We start from the raw sequence: 6,867 nt of genomic DNA on the forward strand, positions 1-6,867 counted from the left end.
TAAAATATAACATCCTTTATATATCATTGGCAATTTAGGATTTGTGCAGAATATGTAGCTCAGTAGCCTAATATCTGAAATTACTAGGGCAGAGATGCTGTATAATATCTACCAATACAGCCCAGAGAAGATGCCTTCATCTTCTTCAATCATTGTAGTAAAGTTCCTAGTCTTTTCTTGAAGATTTCCTTAAAGTCATGAGTTTTACTTTTCTTTTTTGCTGTTTTTTTTTGGGGGGGGGTGAGGTTTTGGAGGGGTGTTTTTTGTGTGTTTTGTTATTGTTCTTGTTTGGTTTTTGAGATACAGTCTCACTATGTAGCCCCAGCTGACCTGTAACTTGCTATGTAGTCCAGGCTGGCCTCGATCTCACAGAGATCTGCCTGCCTCTGTCTCCTAAGTGCTGGGATTAAAGGCACATACCATTACACCCAGCATGAGTTTTACTTTTAAGAGCATTCAGATAGATTGTGGGCAGGAGATGATGTACTTTTGAGTAGAAACCTGTGTTCAAAGCGGGACTGGGAAAATGGAACAAGTTGAAAATAACAATGTTGCAGCACTTTTCAATTTTATTATCAAGAAAAATTGTGCACACAGGCAAAAAAAATGAAAGAGCATAATCATAAATAATCTCTGGAATTATACCTCAAATATAAAGGAAGTACGTAAAGGAAGACATATTCAATATGCACTAAAAGATGTGGAAAAGTCAGAAAAAGAATAGAAGAGAAACTTAAATATGTCACTTTTGTAAAGTTTAAGGCACTGTCCTTAGCTAGTTATAGGATGAGTATATGTAAAGAACACAAAATCTAGGGAAAACAGTTTCAATACCATACTGTTTGATGGTGAATACTGTGAAGGAGATATGATATACTGAAGATTATATGTAAAGAATTCTAGCTATAATTCTAATGCTGCTTAGAAGCTAGAGTTTACCCCCTATTACCCTCGTTTTAAATTTAAATGTAAAGACAGTTCTTATCCACTGTGTGGATAATAATTTTGAAACATAAAACAAAGCCCTGTGCAATTGTTTATTTTAGGTATTGCTAATGTTTGGCATACCCCCTCTATGCTGGGAGGCTAGACACTAGAATTACTGCTGTTTGCTTTGTGACTTTTTTTGTCACATTGTATATGATTATATGTGGTTGAAATAAGCCTCCTCCTGTGTAACTCCCATTTCAGAGATAAATGTCACAAATATATGACATGTAAAATGACTATAGTTAATTTTCATAAACCAGTTTGAAACCAGATCTTCCAGCACCTGTAGGCTGTTTTCCTTGCTCCAAAATTTAGTAGCCTTCGGAAAGAAAAATGAATCAAATTAATTCTGTGCTTGGCTCACAGTCTTCGGTCTTCCTAAAAAAGTCATTTATCACCTAGTGCCACCTTAATTATTTTATAAAACGTACTTATAATGACTCTTATAATTTAGCAAATAGCCAGTGGCCCTCCATCTTCCAGGAAAATCATCTCAGAAATGTTCATAAATAATGAAACCAGGTTTTAATGGAAAAAGAAAGAATTTTACATACTATACAGAGTCATACCAGCAAAAAATATAGGCAGGTAAGAATTAAGCTTGCATAACAGGATGACAACCTATCACCAGCATAAGTAACACAAGTTAGAGCTTACATCTTTTTTTTACCAATCTGCTTCAGTCATACTTGTCGCGCGCAGCCTTTGCCGAATAAGGATGACGCAACACAACGAGGATTTGTCCAGCGCAACTTTACTTGAAGCTCTCGAGTACAGATGGAGAAGGACCCCTAGCTCTGGGGACGCGCTGCTTATATAGCTCTCCCAGGGCGGTGTCCGTCTGCTATTGGATCTCTGCAGATCACCCTAGGGGCTGGGTATCTCTGATTGGAGACTATATTCAGTCTCAATTAGCATGTCGTGAGCGCATGCGTATGGATGAAGCCGAATCAGGCAAGAAGAACCAGGAAGCAGGAAACCGGCGCCATCTTGTAATGGCGGGGCGGCTCCCGACACATACTGTTGCCTCTTACTATTTTCATGCCTCATAAAAGCAAAGCAGTTTTCAATTCAATAGCTTATTGTTAGCTTCTCAATGGGAGTGCTTTCTAAAAAGTTGTACAAAAACCTCTCTTAAATTCAGTCTGCTTTTTCCTTGTTTACCCTAAATTCATATATCAGAAGTTCTGTTACCTTCTTACCTATCTGCTTTACTGCTTGTCAACTTGTGTCTTCTTTATGGAGATTTTCTGTCAGTTTATCACAAAGTTCTGTGATGAAAAAAATTAAACCAGAGCCAGTTCACTTAAAAATAGCGCTGGGAATGTAACTGAGCTGTAGAACGCTTGCCTAGTACATGCAAGGCTTCCATCCCTGCACTACAAAGATAAAAATAATAATAATAATAATAAAAAAACTATCAAGTCTAGCCTTAAAAAACCATAAAGCAGAACCCCAGGCATGGCTTCAAAATGAGTGTCTAGTGATCAGGTTTTCCCTTTGGCTTTGGGCTTTAAGGTTTTAAACACTAAACATTCGGCTTAAACCTTTCTCACCTATTTTTCCAGTGTTCTGACTAGTTCCACTCTTCTGTCCACTCAGATTTTATTATGTTTAGCCACAGGCACATCTAGAACTAAGATTTGTTCTTAATAACTCATTGTGCGGGGACTGGAAAGATGGATCCGTGGGTAAGAGTGCTGGCTGCTCTTGCAGAGGACCTGAATTTGGTTCCCAGCACCAGTGTAAGTTGACTCATCACCACCTATAATCTTCTGGCCTCCTCAAGCACCATGCACACACATGGCATCCACTCACATAGACATACACATACACAAAATGTTTTAAATTTTTTTAAATTATTCTGTTACATTCTGAAATTCTCCTTTAAAGGGAGAATGTTGCTGGCAAAGTGTTGCTCAGTGAGGAAAAAGTGCCCATGTATATGTTTTTAAATGCCAAGGTAGCATTTCGTCATAAAAATATTTTAATATTTAAACCACATACTTTAGAATTTCTAGAAAGTTTTTCCTCTGGGGTATATATGATATGACCATTTCATGTATATTTATTCCTGTAATGAACACAAGATATAGGTATGCCAAAAAAATCAGCTTTCTGGACTATTTCACCGAAATTTTACACTATATGAATACTGTAGCTTCAGTTGTCAAACTCACTGGTTCATATCAGAGCTCTAAATAATTTAATATTCCCAATCATGGATTCTGTAATGTTTCAATATCTAGATTTAACCTGTTAAAATGTAAACTAAATCCCTGTACTGTACTTCTGGTTTGCTATAAAAATATATAACCCAATTAGTTTTAAACATGTGCTCATTCATTCAATAGGAAGTTATTGTTTACTTAGCAAATGTCAGGTAACATGTTGTTAATCTTCCTAATCTTCAATAAGTGTCTTTGCAACAGAAATTTATGAGCTTTCTTTTTAGTAAGGTGTAACACAAAATAATTCAAAATATGTAGTATTTTATTACTTTGTGCCAATAATGTCTCCTCCTATTCAATTTACAATTTTATAAAAATGATTCTTAGAGAAACAGCACAATACAATCTGCTTTCATCTTAAGATATTTATCACTTATGCAAAATTAATAAGACTGATTAGACTCAGATGAAATTACTTTAATAACGAAGTCTGATTTGGTTTATTCCTTAAAAATCATGGCTTGGGAATAAGCTGTTCTGATTAATACACATCAAATGTTTAAAAGATCAATGTGAATATATCATAGTCTAATCATTTCTTTGATTTGGAACATGTGTCCTAATTTTATAAGACAATCATGGAATTTGATTATCAGAAAAATAACTATTAATATACGGAATATTAGCTGAGTGCAAATACATAAGCTTATACAGTTTTAATTTCTAAAATAAATTTCAGCCTTCACATTTTTAATGATTTTTAATTTTCTTCTACATTTAAAATCCTTAATCTTCTAAAATTTTGAGTCTGATATTTTTATTATATTATTCATCTTTTGATAAATCATCCATAGAATATGTTGATTCAGTGCACAACATCTACTTATTTAAGTCTTCCAAATTTTGTCATCCATGGCTCTATAAGTTCTTTTCATTATAGATTTTGCTTCAAGATTTGTTGTTATTTTACACTAACACCACTCCTGATTTAGAGTCTGTCCTCTGACTTATGTCCTCTTACTCCTTGATTCTTGGTGAGAAAAAATAAACCATGACTTCAGCAGCACTACACTTACTTTATACCTTCTTCTCTTTGGCATCTCAGTTTTTCCTTGTTCCTCAACCAAGACAAACTCAAGAGTTCATGAGTTGTTGTTGTTTTATTTATTCATTTATTTATTTTAAAAAGGAGGAATAACAGTGTGGAATCAGTGTGGCTTATCATACAGCTATCAAGCAAATTCTGATGATAAGCCCCACCCTTCACTTTGAACTCTATTGTCTTTGTATACCTAATGTACTTGCTGGACAGCCTCTTTTCAGTTTATCATCTTGAGTACCGAAATTCATGATGAGTGTTTACTAACTGAATTAGCACTATGCCTCAGCATTAGATGTAGGAAAAATGTCTATTATTCCAGAAATAATTAAGTACAAATACTGATTTTTTTGCTGAATAATTAAGTGAAAAGATATCTTTAATGTTGAATGCTTCTTTAAACTGGTAGGATGTATTATTTTTAATGTGTTTTTATCCATAGTGCCTCTCTGACAATACTATAGAACCCATTTTAAAATGTTTTATATTAAGGCGTAGTTAACTTCATAAATTGTTTTTATTGGGATAGTCATATATGTTTCATGCTATATGTAAATGTGAATAATACCCCCTCAACCATAAAAATTATTTTCTAAGACACTTATCTTCACCCACCCAAAACATAAATACTTTTTTTATACATAGGGAAAATTGTAATTGAGCTTCTGCTTAAATATTTCTGGGGTCTCAGAGATCCTGCCTCCAAAATGGGGCATTACATGTCAGATGATATATTTTGAAAGTTCACCCTTGTATTTATACAAAAGTAGATTTCTGAAAGTTTTCTGTGCACTGTGAAATTTAAATTTGCAAATTAGATAGAAACAAAGTAAATCATTAAAAGCCTGTCCCATGGAAGAAGGAATAAGAGAGTCTTGGAAATTCCAAGCAACATAATAGTTGAAAGGTACACAAAAGCTGATTTTCTATTACCCATAAATGGAGTCTTTTGAACTTAATGTGTTCCCCATAACTCAGGTTTTGTTTTTGTTTTTTTAAGAAGAGGCCTATGCTACGTTTGGCAGCACATACTTGGACTCTCAGCTACTTGAAAATCTGAGGACTTCTTCCAACTCTTAAGCTTTTGTGGTTCTCAGCAGAATGGTCTCACCATAGTTCTCCCCACATCACTCTGCATATGTCCAAAGCTGTACAGTGGGATTGTATTGTCAAACATAATTGTTCTATTTTTCTATTCTTAAGCTGAATCCATAAAATCACCTTAACTTTATGCTATGACACAAGATCTAGATAGCTCATCATTCAGGCCCTTAAATGAATACCTTGAAACTACTACAGAGAACTGGACACTTCTTCTGGTAACATAATAGCATTAGTTTTAACCTATTAACTGATAACTACTATAATATTATTATAGTATAATAACTATAAGTAACACCCCATGATTATTTCCTTCTATTTTAATTTAAATACAACTATTTACATTTTTCTGTTAAATTTTTAATATATTGGTATTCATCCAAACGTATCCAACTCTGTTACCAAGTTTTGAATTTTGTTTATATCATTTATGATATTAATTGTTCCTCTTACTGAATAGGTGTTCTCTGTTTTCCAACATTCTAGGCATCACTTTAATATAGTTAGCTGGTTTATTGATTAAAGAAAACTCATTTTTTGAAGAGAACATTTTAAAAAGGAAGGATCAAGGACAGAAACTTAACTTTACATGTTAATTTCGTACAGAACTTTATTTTATATAACCACATTGCCTATAACTTTCCTCTTATCTCCCAGCCTAGAGATACTATCCAAAAAGCTGGTATTAGATGCTTCCTTTTTATTATTGGATCTGTACTGGCCCTTTAATCAAAATTTGAAGACAAAATTCCCAGTCACAGCCTGTTCTAAAACTTTCCTGTTTAGTTATATCAGGCTTATCAGTACATTCTTTACAGAATGCTTGCTGAGTTTTTGTATTTCTTTGCATAAGGCAGCTCTACATTTTGTTTTAAGCCATGTCTCAAAGAATCTTGATAATAATCCTTTCATAATTCCCAAAATGTTCATTGATTTGCTGTATTATAACCTACTGATTCAAAGGGATCACAAGATGACTCTTGATAGTCCCCTTTCTCCAGAATCATTTTTGATGTGAACATTTGTTTTTGTGACACTCTTCTTATAAGCATTTGATATTGTTTCCTGCTCATTCATTTCTCGTAGCCGGTTGTATTAGTCACTTTGCTGTTGCTGTGATAGAAACACTGACCAAAGCAATTTATAGAAGGAAGAGTTTATTTGAGCTTATGGTTCCAGGGGAATTACAGTCCATCATGGCAGGGAGGCATGGTGGCTGGAGGTGGCTGGAGCAGGAGCAGCAGAAGTGAAGCTCTCACATCATCACGCAGGCACAGGAAGCAAGAGAACGACTGGCGATCTGGCAAGGCTTAAGAACTCTGTAAGCCCACCCCCAGTGACATGCTTCCTCCAGGATAGTCACACCTCCTAAAACCTCCCAAAACAGCGCCACCATCTGGGGACAGAATGTCCAAATCCTTGGAGCCTATGGGGACATTATCATTCAAACCATCACACCTGTCTTTTCAATTTTATAGAACTGTTCCACAAACTCCAGCTCTTTCT

Source organism: Nannospalax galili, unplaced genomic scaffold, assembly GCF_000622305.1.
Source record: "Nannospalax galili isolate Female #2095 unplaced genomic scaffold, S.galili_v1.0 scaffold217, whole genome shotgun sequence".
Classification (NCBI taxonomy): domain Eukaryota; kingdom Metazoa; phylum Chordata; class Mammalia; order Rodentia; family Spalacidae; genus Nannospalax; species Nannospalax galili.